Below are 23,138 nucleotides of genomic sequence, written 5' to 3' on the forward strand. Positions count from 1 at the left end.
GAAAACCTTCAGTCTGACAACAGCGACGATACTGGCAGAGTTCAGAGCACAGAATGGTGATTATAAAATAAATAATGCAGGCAATTTCAGCATACGGGTGCAGATGATAAAATGTTTTTATTTACTTATTTTTTTTGCCAGCTCTTTGGTCATAATCAACTGATAACAAAAAAAAAAAAAAAATACTATCTGTGACATGAGATAAAAGTGATGAGGAAGTTGCCACAGTTACTTTGAAAAGTTACTTTATCATTTACTTTTTTAGTTACTTTTTGCAGTTACTTCATTAGGAGCTGCTGACAAGTTGTAACTAATAAGTCATGTAACTAATAAGGTAACTAGTAATCTAACTTGGTTATTTTTAACATTGAGTAATCAGCAGAGTAACTCATTTCAATTTCAATTTATTTTCATTTATATAGCACCAAATCACAACAAGGTTGCCTCAAGGCGCTTCACACAAGTAAGGTCTAACCTTACTAACCCCCAGAGCAACAGTGGTAAGGAAAAACTCCCTCTGAGGAAGAAACCTCAAGCAGACCAGACTCAAAGGGGTGACCCTCTTCTTGGGCCATGCTACAAAACATAATTGAGGAAACAATTCACAGAACGAACATACAGGAAATGTTGCCGGTGCACATGACTGTTTCTGGAACAGATACCACACCCATCTCTGGATGGAGCCACACCTCAAACAGAGAGAAAAGAAAAAAAAAAGCAGAATCAAGCATCAGGAAGACAAATACAGTGTAATTTGTCAGCATTAAGCAACAAGAAAAACAGAAGAAATACTAAGGTGATTGCCAGCCACAAGCCCTAAGCTTCACTAAAAGACCCAGAATTTAGATAAAGTTGAGGCCAGTGGCACGCTCCATTTCCTAATAAAATGAATTAAAAGAGTAAAAAGCATAGTAACATACTATGCCAGTATGCTAGCCATACGAAAGGGAAAATAAGTGCATCTTAAGTCTGGACTTGAATACAGAATCTGACTGTTTTATTGACACAGAGAGATCATTCCACAGAGAACGCTCTGTGACATGCAGATTTTTTATTCACCCTAGGGACACAAAGTAATCCTGCACCTTGAGAATGCAAAGCCCAGGCCGGTACGTAAGGTTTAATTAGGTCAGCTAGGTAGGGAGGTGCCAGTCCGTGAACAATTTTATAGACGAGTAGCAGAACCTTAAAATCTGATCTCACTGGGACAGGAAGCCAGTGAAGGAATGCCAAAATGGGTGTAATGTGGTCGAACTTTCTGCTTCGTGTCAAAAGTCTGGCTGCAGCATTTTGAACCAATTGGAGAGCCCTAATGCTGGACTGCGGTAAACCAGAAAATAGAACATTGCAGTAGTCCAATCTAGAAGAGATAAACACATGAATCAGGGTCTCTAACTCTAACTAATAGTTACTTTTCTGAGTACTCAATCTTAAAAATAACCAAGTTAGATTACTAGTTACTTCACTGGTTACATTCAGCAGCTGCTGACAATTTGTCAACAGCTGCTGATGAAGTAACTGTATAAAGTAACTGTAAAATGTAACTGTAAAAAGTAACTAATGAAGTCACTTTTCAAAGTAACTGTGGTAACACTGCCCTAAGGTTACCACAGTTTGACTAAACACACTCAATGTCAAATTTGTCAGAGGTCTTCACAAGGCAACGATGTGTACCAATTGTTTGCATTAATATGCAAAATCTTGTTAAGATATCACATTCACATTGACCACACAGACAGACAGAAACACAAGCAATTCCTAGACCCATGGTGCCTTCAATTACGCAAGTGAAAATCACAGCTCAGTCAAACACACAACTCTTTTGGGACAGCAAATGTCATTTCGTACACACATATCAGTCTGTTTAGCCACAGGGAAAGGGCAGAGGAATTTGACCTTCTTTCACATACGCACACACACACTCCACAGTCCAAGTGACCGGGTGCTTAAGCTTTGGCCTAGAACGCAACCCCAAATGTCACAGCTGTCTAGTGTCACCACTGGGCTGTGCAAACATCAGCCCTGCCCGTGGTCTCCTCGCGATGCCAGAACGAGCTCTCTGCTTTTAAGCTACAATCACCAACACCCCCACCGCTTTTCTTTTCTTAAACCTGCTATTTTAAGTTCTCACTTGATCACGCAGTGAAAGAACATGGGCGGATCAGACCGTGAGCTCCTGGATGTAGTCAGACAGCCTGCGGGTACTCTCACAGTCTCACAAACTGTGCCAGAGTAAAACGGATCGCTTCCACAAAGCCGTTTGCACGGAACCATCACCAAGAAGCGAGGTGAGCTGTGCTCCGGGAGTCACAACGCGACACTCTGCTGCGACACTGCAGCTAAAGAGCCGAGGCGCCTCGTTAAGTACACGCCGCTGCCGACCCACTTTACGCTACCTCTTTACTTCACACGCTGCTCGCTTTGCACACTCTATAATACACATTCAGGGGTACACACACATAACAGATGCACAACTTGCACAGTTGAAAAAGCTGCTCAAAGCTGTTAAATCACTTCTCCAGTTCTCCAGCCTGTCACTGAATTGGAATAGATACAGGTGTCTGCACGCTGTGGGCGTGCACTGCACGGACTGTTAGTGCAAATGGCTCTGATGGGAGACACAAGTGGTTTGCAGGTGTTTGGAGAGAAGCGCATCTCTCCAGGTCCTGCTGTATTTTTGATGAAATGGAGGCAGTCTTTGTGTTGGAGGGAGTAAGTGCACCAATGGGTTTGTTGTGTGCATGCAAGAGAAAGTAAAACTGCTTAGAGGGACGAGGGTGGAAATTAGTTGGCACGAACAGTTCACATGCAGTAAATTCATCTGTGTTTTAATCACCTGTGTGTACCAGGGGTTGCATCAATCAGTGAACCAGACAAACTTACCAATGTACAAAGACACTTTGGTGTCGAGTATCCATTGATCACAGGATTATGACACTGAGAACAGGAATGCTGGGGAGACCCTCTCCCAGGATCTCCCTTAACCAAAATAACTTTACACTAAGTTTAATAAAAATAATCAAGTGTATGTACATTTTTTGTATATACATAACAGTTTACACTGAAAGTATCCCAAAAAAATCTCAAGCTGTCATGGCTTATACTTGTAGCTATAAGAAGCAAGTGTCTTCATGTGACACTTTGTGGTGTAGGGATAATTGAAATGAGCTTGTGACTAAAATATCCTTTGTTCAAATCCAGATCATTCAAATCACTGAGGTCCTGTTAATTCTACCCAGCTGTTATTGTAATACTGACCCTTACAAAGTCAAAGTATTACTTTGATTAAATTTATTCAAAGTCATGGTGGAAAACCAGGCCTGGCTTCTGAAAATCTTCTCTCTCACAGGAGATCCATCCATTCAGAACCCTGAATAAAGGACTAAAACAGTTTTTATAAAACACAACATGGGTGTGACAAAAAGCCAAACCTTATTTTGCAAACTCATTCCATTATTGTTCTCCAGTGGGCATAGAGGGAGGTCCAGCCCTTTCCCAAAACCTGCACAATAATGGGACATACTATAATTTTATATTGCAACTTTAATCTATGTATTCTAAATGGTAAAACCATTTCAACCCAGTTCGACATTCAGCAATAAACAGACCAAAAGTATACCAAACCTTGAGTTTACTAAGAGTAAATTAATTACATAATACCAAAACAAATAGCAAAGGAAACACATGAAATAATACGAGGTCTGTGATAAAAGTAACAGACCTTATTTTTTTTTTTCAAAAACCATATGGATTTGAATCACGTGTGATTACATCAGACATGCTTGAACCCTCGTGGGCATGTGAGAGTTTTTTCCCGCCTGTCGGTTACGTCATTCGCCTGTGGGCAGTCTTTGAGTGAGGAGTGGCCCACCCTCTCGTCGATTTTTTCATTGTTTAGGAATGGCTCAGAGACTGCTGCTTTGTTTGATAAAAATATTTTCAAAAACTGTAAGGCAAAACTGAGTGGACACCATTCGATAAATTCAGCTGGTTTTCTGTAAAAATTTTAACAGCTGATGAGAGATTTTGGTCTGGTAGTGTCGCTTTAAGGACGGCCCACGGCGCCTAATGGCGATCTGCGCTCCGAGGCGGCAGCGTCTCGCCGTTTCAAATTGAAAACTTCCACATTTCAGGCTCTGTTGACCCAGTAAGTCGTCAGAGAACAGAGAACTTTCAGAAGAAGTCGGCATGAGGAGTTTATTCGGACATTCCATTGTTAACGGACATTTTGTAATGAAAGAACGTGCGAGCAGAGTCGCATGTCGGGCCGGACCCGACCGCGGGGGGTCGCGACAGGAAAAATACCTCCGTTAGAAACCTTAACGGGCAAGTTGGAACATGCCCAAGCTGTTAAACAATTTCTCAGTTACTCACTTGTTGAAAGCCATCAAAAGCCGCCTGAATTTTACAAATGGTTTTCAACACGGAGGTGTTTTTCCTGTTGCGGCGCACACAGATTTGTCGAGTCTTCACGGAAACGACTCGGCGAATTTGCGCGCACGTCTTTCATTACAAAATGTCCTTAAACAGTGGAATGGCCGCATAAAGTCCTCATGCCGGCTTGTTCTGAATCTTCTCTGTTCTCTCACGACGTCCTGGGTGAATTAAGCCTTAAATTAGAATGTTTTCAGGTCGAAACAAGCCGACGACGGCGCCTGGAAGCGCTGCGCGACGTCCCGCTCCGTGGGAAGTCCTTACAGCGACAGAAACACCCCATAATCTCTCATCAGCCGTTAAACTTTTCACCGAAAACCATCTTAATTTCTCGAATAGTGTCCACTCGGATATCCCTCACAGGTCCAAAAAAATGCTGATAAAGCAACGCACGCCGTCCGCAGCGGCTATTCAGACAAAGAGATTCCGATGGGGGGGGTGGAGCACTCCTCACTCAAGGCCTGCCCACAGGCAAATGACGTCACCGACACGCGTGAAAAAACTCACGCATGCGCACGAGGGTTCAAGCATGTCTGACGTAAAAACATATGAATCAAATCCATTTATTTTTTGAAAAAATAAAAAGGACCGCTTTTTTCATCACAGACCTCGTATATAAACCCACAAATATATCTAACAGTCCCAAGGTTAAGTAGAATTGTCTGACAAAGAAGTGTGCTACAATTATATAGCTATTGCCAATAACTTCACCTCCACTGCAAAATAAAACTTTGTTTTTCAGAACTTTACTACTCTTAACTTAAAGTTTACTTACATTAATAGTTTTATAAACTAAAAAGTGAGCCCATTTAGTCCCAAGAAGTATTTCATAAAATAATCTTTAAGAGTACTTTCTTTATGAGAACACAATGTTTACAGGAGTGTCCAGAAGCCACTGATTGATCGATTGAGTCACGAATGTTTGCGAATTTTCTGTGTGCCTTGAGGGGTCCTGGTGCTCCTTGTCTTCCTCTATGATTGTAAGACATGGGTGCTAACAGATAATCTAAGGTGATGCCTGGATGCCTTTGGTATTAGGTCTCTTCTGACTTTTCTTGGGTATCGCTGTAATGACTTTGTATCAAATGAGCGGTAACTAATAGAGACAAGGATAAGGAGTAGCACTTGCATTTAGAGGAAGTGTTAGCTACAACATTTTGGCCATGTGGCCCATTGCACTGTTCATAATCCTGCACGCAGGCGCCTGAGTGTTGAGGACCCCAGTGGCAGGAGAAGACCAAGGGGACGCCCACGTTTCACCTGGCTGTGGTAGATAGATAGTTATTTTAGAGATATGGGAATGGATCGGTTATCTTCCTGGGTAGGTCCCCTTGTGGTTCTGTGGTGTTGTGGATATGGCAAAGTGTAGCATCAGCGCAGGCTCCCAGACTTGACATGAACGCAACACCAATATGAGACCTTGTCCCATAGACTGAATTACATGTGGTACAGCACTCCCCCCACCTACCCCCAAAAAAGCTGGTGTTCACCCTTGGTGGTTGCCATCCAGGACCCAGGGTGGTAGAACTGACCTCATCTGACCTCATCTGACTGCAGCATTTTGTTCTTCACTCACTGGACATTTCATTAAACATTTTGATTCCACAAAATTGGATAATTTGCAGTTATTTGTGAAAATTTTGTACTTCAAATATGGGGGCACCAACAATGATCATATTGACAGCTGTTAAAAAATAGCAACTACAGCACCACGTCTGAACAGCACAAACCTCTGTCAATTCTAGTTTCCAGTTCCACAAATTGTAACCTTGGAAAACTTTCAATGCCAAGTCCTGTTAGAAGTGGCTTTTCATAAACTAAAATATAATACAAAATATAGATCAAAAGGGCTTTTCAATGATCAAATAGATTATCTGCTAAATCTGCAACATGGATAAACATAATCTATTCATTGAGAGTGACAGTTCATTCTTGTCACAAATGAGTGACTGAGGCAGTTTTGATTGAGATATAATGCAAAATGTACACAAAATGGGCTTTTCAATATTAAATTCAAATGTCCACAAAATACACAATCCGGATGAGATCCAGATCAAACTTTGTCAGTCGATAAAGGATACCATCATACATAACGCTCTCAAATATGAAAGAAATTCTATCTTTTCTGACAAAGTCATAAATCTTTGAAATTTTGGTCAATGATAAAGGACAGGGATTTTTCCAGCTTTCCAAGGTTTATCCTTATTTTGATCTGTGACCTCCATATAACCTTGAAAACTGAATCAGTTCTTGCCTATTACGATATGAAGCCACTGTAAAAAATTTAACATGATATATGAAAACTGTGGGTTACAAACTCTTCACAAACAGACAAACAACCAGGGGTGAAAACATAACCTGCGTCCAACTTTGTTGGTGGAGGTAATAAAGTAATTACTTTTTTAATTAATTCATTACTTTTAACAACCTTTGCATCAAATCTACTTTGACAACAATTCATACTGGGTGAAATGTCAAAGAAGTCTCATTGTGTTGGCATAAGGAATCTGGGATTTTAGTAACAGTCTGAAAAGGCAGAAAAAGTGATAAAAACTACAAAGAGACACCCCAAGGTAGTGTGCTTTTTTAATAAGTTAGGGTCAACCAGATATAGCCTTTTTTTTACTTGAAATCATATCAAATTATTTTGCTTCATATCTGTTTATTTGTTGACTTAAGCTGCCATTAAAACCTTGTTTATGTGCTATCATTCCCCCCCCCCCCCCCCCCCCGTACATCGATACAATCTGCTGTCATGGCTGAAATCCTCCCTCAAATATTAGTATCTTGATCCATCTCCTTAAATATTCCAAGAACAAGTCTGACAAGGACACACCTCCCTTATACGAATCACATAAAATACTATGAAAAATATTTGACAGATCATTGCTGAAGGTTGTGATTCTTCATTTATAGTTTAGTGTAACATATCCTGAGTGGCAGTATAACACCAGTGAGATGGTCAGCTGAAAAAAAAAAGAAAAAAAAATCAGTTAAAATAATAAATAAACCACTTTCATGAAGATATTATTTTGGTTAAATCTAGCCACTTATCTCCCGTTTGAAAAGCTTCATGCACTTTTGGTCGTAACCTCGGTGCAGGGGAGCAGAAAGAAGCTGAAGCACACACCCTGATGGCTGTGTGAGAACTGAGCGAGGGAAAATTTTCCCCACTATTCAAACCATTTGCCTATTTTGCAAATGTTTGCCAGCACACACAGCGCCTTTCATAAAATGCTTTTACTAGGGCTTAAGTGCATGCTGAGCAAACACGACGGCCGTTTCAAGTGTTTGCCATATGCGGCTGCAAACTTATTGCAGTAGATGGGTGTTGGAATGACTCCCAGAGAGTTTTCACACACTGCAGCTCAGCTGCAGTGTGCTTTCTCCTCCCCAGGGGTGTTGTTAGTTTACGTGTCCCCTGATAACCCACTCCACGTAACGTATAATAAGTGCAAACTGAATCTAAGATATGAATCTGTTGAGACCTGCTCACACCGTTCACCACTGTTTGGTGCTGCATATGTCATATAAAAAAGTCAAAACTGCAATTATAGAATGCACCCATGCTTTTTAGATATACACTCAACAGACACTTTGTTAGTAACGGGTTGGACCCTTTTTGTCTACAAAACTGTGCAAATTCTTCATGGCATAGATTCAACAAGGTGTTGGAAACATTCCTCAGAGATGTTGGTCTAGATTGACATGACAGCCTCAAGCAATTACCCACTGAACTGGTTTGCCCATTCTCCTCTGACATTAACAAGGCATATTCATCCACACAACCGCCGCTCAGTGGATAGCTTCTCTTTTTTGAACCATTCTCTGTTAACCCTCTGGGGTCCGAGGCCATTTTTTGGACAGTTGTAAATGTTTTATTATTGCTGTTAACAGCTCTCCCTGCATCCCACAATCAAGTTTTATGTCTCTTTTTTTCAGGACTGTACTTTCAAAATATATATGCTACAGTTGTGTTTTATAAGTGTAATAAAGGTTTACAATCAGAAATAAGAAAGGAAAAAGTAAAGCGGGAAAATAATTTTCCACACATTTATTAAAATCACACAGCAAACTATAATAAATAACTGTTTTGACACTTTATAAAGGTAATTTTGGCTCTTGTGTGAAAGACTATAACAAAAAGGTTCAAACAATAAACACAAATGCACATTTTGAACAATATACACACAAAGGGTCTATGCGTTTTGTAGGTCTTCATCTCAAAGCAATTTCTGTCTGCTATTACACAAAGGTCACGTCACAAACTTCTCCTTCTATAAAGTTGACTGTGTGTTTGTTCTCTCCTGTTCTGAAAGCAACATTCACACTTCGAGGCTCATTCAGTTTGAGGAGCGGCCCCTCCCCCTCGCTCCATTGATATGGTAAACAGTGCTTTATGCCAGAGCGAGAGAGCTTGCCACAGGCTTATCCAGTAACATTCACAGGAAAACTAGTCGAGCAATCCTGATACTCACACACTCTGTTTGAGATTGTATAAGAGGCTGTCTGTCTGCGTCGTCTGCTCAATTTCACTTTCATTGTGCGTAATGGCACAAGGCGCATTGGAGAAGCCAGGGGGCTATTCAAATGGGCCAACAAGTAACACATCACTCCTAAAAACAATCTTTGGTGTGTCACATGAGGTGAATCTGCCCTACAATTGGATTTTGGAAAACCATGTGACGGTGAACCAATTCCAATTGGACACTCACATTGCTCACGTCATCACACAGCTTCTATGAGGAGTACAAAGATGGTGGACGGTGGCTCAAAGTCCATGGAGTTAACTTTTCAGCAAAAAAAAAGTAAGTTTCTATCTCTTATCATTAAAAAGTTATTTATCATTTAGTAAAGGTTTGGTCTCAGCCGTCATATACAATGGCGTCGGCCCCAGAGGGTTAACTATAGAGATGGTTGTGTGTGAAAATCCCAGTAGATCAGCAGTTTATGAAATACTCAGACTAGCCATCTGGCACCAACAACCATGCCATGTTCAAAGTAATTTCATCCACTTTCTTCTCCGTTCTGATGCTCAGTTTGAACATCACAAAGTCATCTTCCCCATGTCTAAATGCCTAAATGCACTGAGTTGCTCCCATGTGATTGGCTGTGGTAATCAACTGAACAGGTCTACCTAATAAAGTGTGAGTGTATTTTTGAAAAAGTACAGTCCAGTGTTCTCAATGACAGATGGCCAAAAGGATAACCTGGAGGCACTCAGTTTTGTCTTTTTGATGGTTTGGGAGACCTCTGTCTTTCGATGTTCTTATATTGGGCAGTTGTGAAGCTGATGTCGTCTACGTACTGTTGGTCAGGTAATTATCCGTTGAAATGCTGTCAGCATGATCCAACAGATGTTGAGGCCGTAAATCTACAGTTGCTGAATGGGAAATGGAGTAGTTGTGCCAGATTGTTATGGCAGAGGGCAGTAACTGACAGTGGTATCTCTTCTCTCTTTATCTTTTACTTCTCAATCTCTTGCTTTGGTCTCTCTCGCTTCCTCTCTCTCCCCAGGTGTGCTGGTGGCTGGGGCTAAATGATAAAGAGAGCCACAGTGTCTGCTGTCTCTAATGGGGACATTATACAAGAGGATGGCAGTATTTCGCACGCCAGGCTCGTAAATCACAAACTCCTGTAGAGAGACTCGCTGCAAGGCCTCACTGCTCCACTAACTTTACAATAAATGCAAACACATACAAATGGAAAAAGACACTTGTGCAGGCACGCGTGCAAATGCATGCTGACTGTTAGCATACACACGCTTTGCACACCTGCACAGGCCATTTACCTGACCTCCTATGCGCAACCAACATTTACCTTGTACCTACTGGGACACAATACTCTTACACATGTCCGGCGACAGAGACTTCGCTGACAGGACAGTGTGTGTTACACCGGCACTTGTGTCAAAGTGATTGAAGTTTGACAGAGCAGTTAAAGCGTTATTAGCGCTGCCTGTCACAGCCCAGCACACACAGAGGCTTGCCGGTGGCACAGGTGAGGTAAACACAGGCCCTATTTAGCATATTACCCATCACTCATGACGACAGGCAACGGAGATAAAGAAATGCACACCCACAGTGAGTGGGAAAACAAACACCCCATTGTGCCATATCTCAAAAGGCGGACTATATGAAGGAATTATGGGAGGTACATACAATACCCATGACACAGAATCCCACTGTATCCCACTCGCCTACCCGTGTGCACAGAGACTAATGACAGAAGAGACATTATCCAAAGTGAAATATCTTCACAAAATGACTCACGTAACTAATTGACTGTGATGAGCCAGCGCCAGCATCTTGATGCCTTCTTTTTTGTTTGCTTATTTATCCCTCCATTTGCACTTTAACTGCACAGAGATAATCGAGAGAAATCCACAAAATTGTCTATTTTCTTCTTGTGATTTATAAGTCACAAATCCTTGCAAACACTCCTAAAGACTGATGCAGCAGTTTACTGCAGCTGCAAATATGCTAATATGGAAAATCCCAGGTGTGGAATTTGATTTATAATTCCCGGCAAACATAGTTTGTTTGACTCTTGTAATGATGGAAGTGAGAGGAAATGTCAACTATAGATGTGAAGATCATTTAGAGCAAAAATTGCTTGTTAAGCTGCTAGAAGTAGTAATAGGAGTTAGCACAAACTGATAGGATATTGATGACCTTTTTATTGTTATATTAGAAGACCGGATGTTTTGATGTCTCACCAGGAGTTTGGTCAACAGACCTATTTGGACTTGAATCAGAAAACTGGTATAGCAGTGGACACACTGGGCAATGGGCACTGTTCCACTGGGGAGAAGATTAATTGCACATGAATTGAGTACACAAATTACGGGCATTCGTTGTCGTCCACAACAAAAATGGCTAAAAATGACAAATGTCCCAGTATGAATTATGGATATATTTTTAATGTATAGCGAATATATGATGAGCAGTCACAGTTGTATAACGCATGTAGTGAGGAAACGGATCCGATGCATTGCGATTATCACAGCAGTATTACGGGTGTATTATGAATGCATCGCGCATGTGTTTGCGCATGCACGGCATCTGCATTGTGGTCATAAAAGAAGCACACTCGGGCCATCGGCATCACTATTCACACCAACATTACAGCCTCTGGAGCAATAGCTGGACTTGGACAAGTTGATTGGAGTAAAGAAGCAGTGAACAGGACAAGTGGTGACGTCAGCGGATCACATCAGAGCGCACGCAGTTCGTCTGAACGATTATAACAAGAAGTTAAATCTGTTATAAACATAGGAATAAATACTGTAACAGCTGCACACAAGAAGGAAAAAACACGCAACCGTTTTATCAAGCCTTGACAATGTAAACAAGTCAAATAATTACCTTTTTAGACAGCTCCAAATGCTTTCTGCAGCTTGCTAGCCATGCACGCGCGCGCAAACGGATGATTTGCATCCGCCGCAAATCAGATGCAAAGCAGACGTAATAAAAATGCTTTATTCGTGGCCAATCTGTATGCAGTCGCTACAACTTATTTTAGTTTGTGATGTGGACATGATGGACACCCAAAATATCCATTTTACACACTGTCCCAGTCTGCTGCCAAGTCACAAATCCCTGTCAGTTGCGGATATCAGCAAATGATGGTGAATATACAGCGCATAGATTGAGCATGTATATGTATGTATTGTGTATGCATGGAGTATGTAAGGCGGATGTCATCCGCAACCAAAATTTTGTGCAGCTCAAAAATCCTGGTAACGGAAAAACGTGCCTCTGCGGATAATTGCGGATGTGTGCAGGTGTCGGCCAACTCATACAAGCATGTTTCACGCATATTGTGGATGTTAAGCGAATATGAGCCAATTTTGTGCACAATCCGTACGCAAATCCTCCTAAAGGCCAGTGGGACAGGGCCCTTAGAGCAGTGGTTTTCAAACTTTGAGGTGTGCCCCCCTGAGGGGTGCCAGATTTCATTGGGGAGGCACAAAAAATAATTGTAAACACTGTTAACCAAGCAAAATAAACCAATTTTTAGTGTGTAAATCTACCAGTGAGAAGGCAGAATTTGTGGCAACTCAAAAAAAAAAAAAAAGTAGAGGACGATCTTTATTTGCTCCTCTCCACAGTGCATCCCCACATCAGCCACCTGTGTGCCTCAAAGACCCAGATTCATTGCTCACACTAAACAAGAGGTGAGACTAGATGAAAGACTAAATAGATATAAAAGTTTAATTAACGTTATTTATGTTCAAATGTGTTAATTATGTCAAAGACGTTTAAAAACACAGAGATGTTTAAATGCTAAAAAATGATGTTTAAAATATGACAAAAGGTAAAAATAGAAGAATAGAAAGTATTTTAAAAACATGTTTAAAATGTTTGAAAAGGGTGTGAAATGTGTGAAAGAGTAGAAAATTCTTTAAAAAATATGTTTAAAATGTTTACAAATGCTGTAAAATGTGTAAATGCATAGACAGTTCCTTAAAAACATAAATATATTTAAAATGTGTTTAACGTGTAAAAGAATAAAAAGAAACACACAAAGATGTAGCGCCTTGGGGCAACTGTTTGTTGTGATTTGGCGCTATATATAAAAAAAAATTTATTGATTGATTGATTGAGATGTTGAAATTGTGTGTATGTGTGTCATGGGGGGGGAGGCTCAGCTATTCATTTGTTCTCTGGGGGGGGGGGCTCACTCTCCCACACTTTGAAACCCCCTGCCTTAGAGGATTATCAACTAAGTCAAACACGTCTGAATTAGTTAAATAGTAAGTTGCCCATTAGGGCAAGGGACACAACTGTAAATTGATTTTTGGTTGTCAGCCCATCTTATTTTCACCAAAAATTAATAAATAGTCAAGGCCTTGCCACACATTTGAGCAGCCTTTGTCGCCATCTACTGGGCAGTGTGAGCATTCCAGGGCTTCTGATATATCTTGCTGGACACCCAAATTCAGTTAAAAAAAAGAAAAAGGGATTTATAAATGTCAGAAATGCACAAGTTTTTTGACAGGCAGAGCTTTGGCCACCCAAACTCTCAGAAAATTTGAATTTTTTGAGAGTTTTATGATTTTTAAGTTTTAGGACACAGAACGGATGGAAGGGCAGCAATTTCTCTTGACACGCATGACTTACAGTTGTAAATATAGAATAGAATAGAGCCTTTATTGTCATTGCACATATATACTACATACAATGAAATTTGTCCTTTGCATTTAACCCGTTCTAATCACAGTTAGACACAGTCCAACCCCTATGAGCAGTGGGGAGCCAAAGTCCAGCACCCGGGGACCAACTCCAGAAGTAGACACTGCCTTGGTCAGGGGCAGAGAAAGGAGCAGACCCTAAATAAGCATGAAACTGGAGTGTCTGGGGGAAACCCATGCAGACACGGGGAGAACATGCAAACCCACAAGGACAGGATTCGATCCCACAACCTTATTGCTGTAAGGCACCAGTACTAACCACTAAGTCACCGTGCCACCCTCGATTAAAGGATAGAGAAATGTCATTGTAAACAAAACAGTCCTCTTAAAATTTTATGTTTGGTGATTGTATATATTAAGTTTAATTGGATACCCTGGCTCAAAACTAGACCAATATATAGATATATAGATTTTGAGATCCTGCAGATGTTGTATTGGACCATCATGGTGAAGAAAGTTTTGAACCAGAAGGCGAGATTCTTGATTTACGGTCCTATTCTCACCAATTGTCATGAAGTTTGGATAATAATCGAAAGAAGGTTGCAAATACAAGGAAAGAGATTCCTCCATTGGGTGTCTGTACTTACACTCGAGGACAGGGTGAGAAGCTTGAATAATTAGGAGGGACTCTGTGTAATGCTGCTACTTCTTTGCATCAAAAGACATTATGTGAGGTGGTTTGGGGATCTGGTGAGGATGCCCATGGTTGTCTTCATAGGAAGGTTTTCCAGGCATGTTCACCTAGGAGGAGGTTCCTGGGAAGACCCAGAACATGCTGAAGGGACTATATTTCCCAGATGGCTTAGGGACACCACAGGATTCCCTAGGAAGACTTAGAGGACTTGGCCAAGGATAGAGAATTGGGATCAGCTGATTGGTTTGCTGCTACTATGAATCAGATCTGGACAAGTTGCAGAAAATGACTGATCATAGATTTTGTATTTTTGCAGGGTAGACATTCCCCATTTCTCACCCCAACCCTGATGCATCTCCAACCCCTCCACAAGAAGCCTCCATATCCTGCAAACAAGTTCTAGAGTTCAAAATTTCCAAATGTCGAGAGCACATTGTTGTAAATTATCATTTGTTTCACACAAGGCCAAAGTTCTGCACTCTTGGACCATGACCACCAGGCTAGTAAGACAATCCTCGAGAGAAACACAAAGTTCTTAAGAATTCTCCCAATGATGGACAACCATTTGCCATAAAGGGCCAGTAAGACTGGACTATACTCATTGTGGTATTCTCCAACGTACTCCCCACTCTGTCCTTTTGTCATGCTGGCGTGTCTTTTTTAATGCTTTCCAAAACATTAACAAGGGTATGTTCCCTTGCCTAACTGCCAGGTTGCTGCCTTGCACTGCATAGTAAAATGATGTAAACACAACCAAAACAACAATAGAATGAGACAAGCAGACAGGGCAAGTAATACAGCAGACAAAGAGAAGATCGTATGCACGCTCTCACCGCAGTGTTTATACATGACTGGTATTTGTCTCACATCTCAGAAATGGCATGAAGCAACCTTTATCCAATGTGATTTATCCCTGGAGATAATGTGTTGTGAAAACAAAACCTCTTTCTCAATCTTTGTCTTCTGCCCTTTTCTCATTTCTCAGCACGGAAGCGCAGACACCAGTGCAGACGGAGACAAATACACACGCCTCTGTCAACACTACCTCTGGCAGTAGTGTTAATTCCTCCCAGCCTATTCGCAGTCACACATGGTCATGGAGATGGTTGCCAGTGGAGCCTCACTGCTAGATTAACCTTTGCTCTCACCGCAGGTCTGTTTTTCAGTGGGACCAGCAGTCGAACAGGGGCCACAGCAGGCAGAGAGTAACTCATTGTCACAACGCTGTCAGCGCTGGGCCTTATATTAGTGGACTTTGACTTTGAAGAGAGGGACTGTTGACGTGGGCAGAATGCCAGCCAAGAAAGAGAGCGAGAGAGAGAGAAAAATCATGACTACTGCTTTATACTGCACTGAACATGACCTCTCCCCTGAGGATGTGGAAAAAGGATGGAGGGGGCACATGTGCATATATTAGGGTTCGGAAATGTCATTGTGTCTGCAAGTGCACAAGTGCATGGCAGCAAACACTTAAAGCTGTTAGGGTCTTTTATGTGGTGAGTGATCTCAAAAAAAATGGGACAGGAAACAGACTTCAAAGTTTAGATGTTGTATTGAAAGGTGCCTACACTGATAACAGAGAGTCATCTAGCAGCGCTGGGGTCTTCGAACAAACCACATGCAACATTTGTACAAAGAGCCCCAATTTCTCCCTGCACTCATCTTTAATTCCTGAGTTAAGGCCGGACCCCATGTGGGTGGTCTTTAGCCTGTCATGAATCATGGGCTATGTGATTGGCTGCAAAGTGAAGTAGGCGGGTATAAGCGGGTGTCATGCTCACGTTGCGTTCAAGGCGGTATGTAAAAATTTTATGGTGTATTTGTATGTGCCAAGCAACAAATCAGAGTGTTCCATCATGTTGTTCCCATCCTGTTCTAAATAATTGGTTTTATCAATAAGAGAGCTATAAAAAGCAGTTAGGTTAAGATCACATAGTAACACCACATACAAGGACATTTTGGATGTGTGTCGGCCATTTTGTGGTATGCATCATGGAACACTCTGACAAAGCCTAATTATGCAAAATTCGTGTTTATTTATTTATTTTTACATGGGTGCACACCAACAGTTTTGGAGTGCAATTATTTTTTATTTATATTTATATTTACAGTCAATGTTTTGACTGTAAATATAAACTGCAAAAGCACTGGACACAGCTCAGAATACTACACAGCAATGCCACCAGTGTTAAATTAACACTGTCAGTGTCTATATGGGTCCACACTGGGTCAGTAAAGAATGCATAGACACTGTCAATGTTAATTTTACGCTGATGATGTTGCTGTGTACCATACTAGTGGATGCTGGGAGATGCTAATGAACAAAGAAAAGCAAGTTTGATAAAATCACATCAATGTCAGTCCAGTAGCTAAACAATGGTTTAAATGGGCTAAAGTGACTCATGATCAACAACTGGTGAGTCAACAAATTTGCTCCCATAGCCACTCTACTACCACTCACTGTTCAGTTGCCTTTTATTTTGCCAAGCTCTCGTGGGTCTTTTGCCTGGTCACTCTCTTTTAACACTCGCACAGAGTGGGAGTTCATACATGGATATTTGTTTTTGGTACACTTTGTTCATTCATCTCTGAGTTGAGGAAAATAACTCCAGAGTTTTGATCCCGTTTGGAACAAACAAACACATGTCCAGGTCAAAATTTGGACGGTCAAACTCAAGATCCTAACTGCATAATCTAACAATGTTTTTTCCTCAGTATAAGTTGCACAGGGATATAAATTGCACCGGGCTATAAATTGCATATTTTTTCTGTATTATGAGCTCTTTAAATTGGGATATTTGTGCATTGTAGTGGTGTGTTTTATATTATTGGTATTAATTATTTTATTGCGCTGGTCAACGCAATTTTTCTTGCATGAAGTTTTCAATGGATTTGGGGTCATTTGAGGCACTTAATCCAAACCTGGTGTTAGTTTTTGCCAATCACATCACGTTTTTGAAATATGAAAAGATATTTTTATTATCAAGTATTGAAGCAAAAGCTGCAGTCTCACACATCTCTTCAGTTCCATAAATGATACTATGGCTCTTGTTCACATTTCGCGAACATGGTTTAAAAACTATGCTTCTGAAGCTGCTTTTGTGTAGGATTAGTGGCGTCAAACTCATGAGTGAATAAGCAGCTTTTGCATAATACATCAACACAGAACATGCATATTGCAAAAAAGCCATGATGTGATAGAGGAAATCTGAGCTCAGTTTCAGATTCACCACCCCAAAATGACCCTAAATCAGTTCTCAAAGTCCATGTAAGGAAAAAAAAAATTGTTGACCTGTGTTATTGGAATTTATTTTGATTCCTGGGAAAGTCTGATATAAATAGTTATTATAATTACTATTATTAACAACAAACTTGTGATTTTTCAGTATATAAGTCACACCAGAGTACAAGTCGCAGGGCCTCCGACCTAGCAAAAAAAAAAAAAAAAAAAAAAAGCTTCCTCTCCGGAAAATACAGTAGGTTTCAAGCCAATATGGATTAAGCCCCTTTCACACCAGGCTTGTGTAGAATTGCACTGTGCTGCAATTCTACACAAGCATACCTGCATATGCTTGTGTAGAATATGCCATTCCTGCATATCTAGATATGCAGGAATGGCTGTATAAGTTGCACGGAGGGAGGAGCTTGGCTCTATGACGCTGTTTTTACAGACTGCCTGGACACGCAAATGGATTTGAAACGTTGGTAAAAGTCAGAATACATTATTTCCGGGAGTTAATGGACTTTATTTACTGTGCCACAATTGTGAGAGAACTTGAGGAGGTGTAAGTGGAGCTGCTGCCGGTGATTGCACGCGCAATTTATCTGTGACATGGACATGTCCTCTTGCCATCCATGAGGAGTTACAGTGGATCTGGAAGCTTGGCCCGCCTCTTCTTTTTCCATGGTTTTCAAGCTTCACTTCCAGCAAAGTTCAGCGGGATGAATAAAATCTAGCAATGCAGGTATGTACTAATAAAAGACCTAAAAGGATTTTTCGCTTGAGTGGCGTAGGGCTGTATACAATTGCGGAGCCATGGTGTACAGTAGCGCAGTGTTGCACAGATTTACACACAGTACCAGAGTGTCATGTAGACTTGTGTAGAGCATTGCATCTGGTGCTCTATGCCGAACAGCTGCAAAAAAAAATTTGCGTCGATTTTGCGGACCCCTTTGCGTCGTTCAGCATTTCGCCACATAGGGCTGCATAAACTCGGCGTAGGGCTGCATACGCTCAGCGTAGTCGGTATGCCGCATTGCGCAACTCTACATCGGCCTGGTGTGAAAGGGGCTTTAAACTTGGTGGAAGGGTTGTGTGTCAGTCAACGATACACTGACATAATTATTGGTAGAACTTGCTCAAAGTCTCCATGGGGCTGGGAAGATCTCATTGAAGACTGAAATACCTGGTGCATAATGATTAAGCAGGATGTCAAATCTGATGAAAATGACTGCATCAGCCATGCCAAACAAAACAAGACAAGTCCCAAATTGGGAACTTCAAAAAAAAAAAAAAAAATGCATTCCTTGCCTAGATTGAACTGGTCAACCTTCTGCGTACCCACAGACCCAACTACCAGAACATGCACAACCATGAGACAAATGTGTTCTTCACATAAAAAAAAAAAAAAACACACAAGACTCAGCATGTCATAGAGGTATCTGAAGACTGATGAACTTAAAGGCCTGGATAGATCACTGCCTACACCATCTTCCTACTTCTACATGTAATACAGAGCAGTGCTGAAGATCGATTTGCTGGTGTGTGATTTAGCACCATAAACAGACTTCTCTCAATTATCCACCAAAATGACTGTGCAACAACAAGCATTTGGTGCACGCAGTGGGAAAGACAGAGGCACCATTCTCCCCGTTACAAGTGAGTGCACCATCAAAACGATTTTCAAGCTATTATTTTAAGGAAAATTTCTACCTAATGTTGCTTTAAGTGTTGTATTTGGCTGGTGATGAATCCCACTGCTCAGCCAAGAAAAACAATACCGCTACTCTCTTCTCATTTCCTTATGTTTCTTACTGGTTCACAATATGTGATCCTGTTTCTCCTATTCGCTCCCCCTGTGGTCTGTGTTACATTTACCAGAGGAAAAGGTCACATGTCATAGTGAATGTAATGAGTATGTTCAGGAGTGACTGTAAGCTTAGAAGAAATATTGCCACTGGCACTGACCTGCTCTCTTGCTCTCTCTTTTTAACAGCAGTTTCAAGTACTTTAAAACTGTAGAAATCAGGCCCTCATTTATCAAACTGTGCGCAGAAAAAGTTATAAATTATGAAAGCATATTGCATTCACTGGATAAAAAAATAGACCACTGATCTCATAATTACGAGAAAAGGTCAGCTGTCTAAACTGTTTATACATATATACATGTGTAAGGATTAAACAACAAGAAGCCGTGCATTATACGGTTTGAATGCATGACGCAGAGTCTAAAACACTCCGCGAAGTGGGAAAGTGGAGTGATTATAACAGTGACTTAACTCGCCGAACTACGTGTGCGTATACACGAAAATAATGCACGCCAGTTAGACATGGAATTCTCACTGACCGTGATATACAAGTATACAAGTGTAGAAGTATACTTCTGTACTTGCAGTCCCTCACAATAGATAGATACACCAGTGCAATTAAATTTCTTTGTAAAAACTTACTTTTTACTTACTTTACTTTTACTTTTTCTTTGTAAAAGTAAAGACGAGAGCTATAGTTAGCCGATGACAACACACTGTAATCAAACACAAACTGTGGATTTTCCCCCTAAGGTGCTCCTGGATGAATGTCCAAGGAGGGGCACGGGGCGTCTCACCAAGATGAGATGTGTCTCACCCCCTCCAGACTTCCAGCTTTCAACCACACAGCCCCATCGACCACTGAGGGACCAAGAGGGGCTCCCTGCCAGCCGGGCACATGCCAGTCTGGGTGCCTATGCCCTGCCTCGCTGGAGGAGTTTCATTATCCAGGAAAATCTTAAGGGAAAAAAACACACTTTGTGTGTGCGTGGTGTGCCATCACAATACAGTGCCGACTCAGGAATTCTCATGCTTGTCTTTACTGAGGGACTGGAAGTACGGAAGCCCATTGTACAGAAGCTATTAAAAAAAGAAAAAAAATAGCCTGATATCGTAATTGCAAGATCTTTTCTCATAATTACGAAATGAGCTGTGTATTTTTTTAGTCCAGTGAATGCAATATGCTTCCATATTAAATTTAGTATGTGTGTAACTACAAAAAAAAAATGAAATGTCTCAGTAATTAATTAAATGTGTCATTAATTAATTTAAATTGGAGGAGTAAAAGTGCTAAAATTAAATAAATAAATACATCGTTAAATGATTACTTAAATGTATCATTAATTACTTAAATGTGTCATTAATTAATTAAAATTGGAATTAAATATGTAAATAATTATTTCACTATTTAATTATTTCACAATTACTCCAATGGTCGGGATAGGATAAACAAAATTAATAACTCCAGGTGAACTCTTCACAATATCTGGACTGGGATGAACAAATTCATTTAAGTGTATATAAACAGTCTGATCCTCTTCTGTATTTGTTTTGACAAATATTGGCTGTACAAATGTGGGACTGAGTTTGAATAAATGGAACACATTAAGCACATTAGTAGCACATTAACAGCACGGAAAATGCAGATTCATGGTGAAACTGTCTTGGAAACATTGATCATGCCCTTCGATTTCTATTCATATCTGGTTGTTAGACGCTAACCAAGTCAGCGGCGCTCTGGCAACAGCCAGCAAATGAGCGGATCGGCCCGGTCCTCCATCTAGTGAGTAAATAGATATCTATGGTTGTGACACAATAAATATAAAAAAAAATTCTAAAATATCTATTACTTTTGATTGTTCTACTATTATAAATATAGTGATGATAATATCTACAGTAATATATTAAATATGATGCGTGTCTTGTCTCACGTTGTCCCACAGCAATATTAAAATGTAGCAGATTGCAATGTTTTCTGTTCATACCTTAAGTGTACATTTAATTCATTAAGCATATTTATTATTCAGTTTTATTATATACAACATGTAATATACAGTTGAAATTAAAGTTCATGAAAATGCGGGAGATCCAAAATTTAACACTTTAAAAAAACAATGTCCCACAGTAACATTAAAATAGTGCAGATTAGTGTACAATGTTTTCTGTTAATAATTCTATTAATAATTCATTCTATTAAGTGTCCATTTAATTCTTTAAGCATATTTAATATTCAGTTTTAACATAAATAATTGAAAATACAGTCGACTTTAAAGTTATATTAAACGGGGGCAGGGGGTTCAAATTCATTGACATAATTGAATATTTTAAAAAGTAACAATAGTTATTTTCTCTAGTAACTAATTACTTTTATAATGCCGTATCTCTATTACTAACTCAGTTACTTTTTGGTAACTAGTAACTATAACTAATTACTTTTTAAAGAAACATGCCAATCACTGCTGATCATTCACTTATGGTGTCATTCTTATTTCTTTATTATTTTTTTTATTTTTTTATTTAGTCATCTCAGTTGGTTATGGACATAATTTGAAAGATGCGATATTGGCCTGAAGACCCTGTGTCCCCTGTTCCTGAAATGTGTATTGTCCCATACCTATTTTGGAGTGGGGAATATTATTTTCATGCTCCCATGTCCAGCCCAGTCTCACTTTTTTTATGTGTGTCACAAAATTATTTAAATCTCTGTGTCAGGGTTTTTTATACTCCCAATTAATAACCCTACCCCCAACCCTAACCTTAACCATAACCTAACCTTACTTCCACTAACCCTAACCATAACCACCCCAACGCCCCCTCCCCCGCTTCACTTTTAATTTTGTGCAGCCATCACAGAATGTATTAGGATAAATTTGTGCTCCTATGATGAACATTTTGCACTTTTTGTTACAATATCACAAACCAATAGATTAATGTATATTTCGTGCTGCTTAATCACGACATGCCGTGAGACTGGGTTGGCCATGTCATATTAAAAAGAATGTGCCAAAGCAACTTCAAGCTGTATTGTAATAATCGCTATGGAGACTAGTTTTCAAGTTTTTATTGGGGAGACTACATTCAGAGAAAAAAGGCAACCAAGGACGATGTATGTGTGAATCATGACTTTTAGTTTCAAAACGATGTGAGAAAGATGTGGAAGTTTGAGTGAAAAGCACATAAAGGTTACAGTGCTGGAGAAGGAAACTGTCTGAGATCTTCAAGGGAGGCAACCTTGCTGCAAATGAAATCCCTAGAAATTTATAGAGAAGTCAGTGTTCATCGTACACAGTCATGATGTTTTTTGCTCTGTGACCATCAAAACTACACTGAACAAATATATAAACGCAACACTTGTTTTTGCTTCCATTTTTCATGAGCTGAACTCAAAGATCTAAAACATTTTTCTATATACACAAAGGACCTATTTTTCTAAAATATTGTTGACAAGTCTGTCTAAATCTGTGTTAGTGAGCATTTCTCCTTTGTGGGGATAATCCATCCCCCCGTCACAGGTTTGGCATATCAAGATGCTGATTAGACAGCATGATTATTGCACAGGTGTGCCTTAGGCTGGCCACACTAATAGTGGTCTGCATTGTGATATGTCCACAAAACGCCCATGACGAATTAGGTGATTTAATGATATTATTGATATCGTGACATATTTACAGTACCTTTTTTGACATTTTTTGCTATAGTGATCAAGAGACACCTGGGAAGAGCTTATGGCATCATGATGTCTGTGCATACAGGTGTTTGGCAATGCCAGTACCTTTTCATGAGAATGAAAGTCCAAGTCTCTAGGGTCCTGGTGCTCCCTGTCTTGTGTTGTCAGGGTCAAATGAT

The 23,138-nt window shown here is 40.2% G+C and overlaps 1 protein-coding gene and 1 long non-coding RNA gene across 3 annotated transcripts in view; both read right to left on the reverse strand.

Moving 5' to 3' along the window:
- Positions 1–23,138, reverse strand: part of LOC117521852 (ephrin type-B receptor 1-B) — a 667,735-nt gene that overhangs the window by 526,692 nt on the left and 117,905 nt on the right. The window lies entirely within an intron of this gene.
- LOC117521855 lies at positions 1,973–21,006 on the reverse strand. The gene is made up of 3 exons (XR_004564081.1): positions 20,923–21,006; positions 15,923–15,926; positions 1,973–1,984 (listed from the first exon to the last, which is right to left on the reverse strand). It is a non-coding gene; the product is annotated as an uncharacterized LOC117521855 (long non-coding RNA).

Source organism: Thalassophryne amazonica, chromosome 12, assembly GCF_902500255.1.
Source record: "Thalassophryne amazonica chromosome 12, fThaAma1.1, whole genome shotgun sequence".
NCBI classification, from domain to species: domain Eukaryota; kingdom Metazoa; phylum Chordata; class Actinopteri; order Batrachoidiformes; family Batrachoididae; genus Thalassophryne; species Thalassophryne amazonica.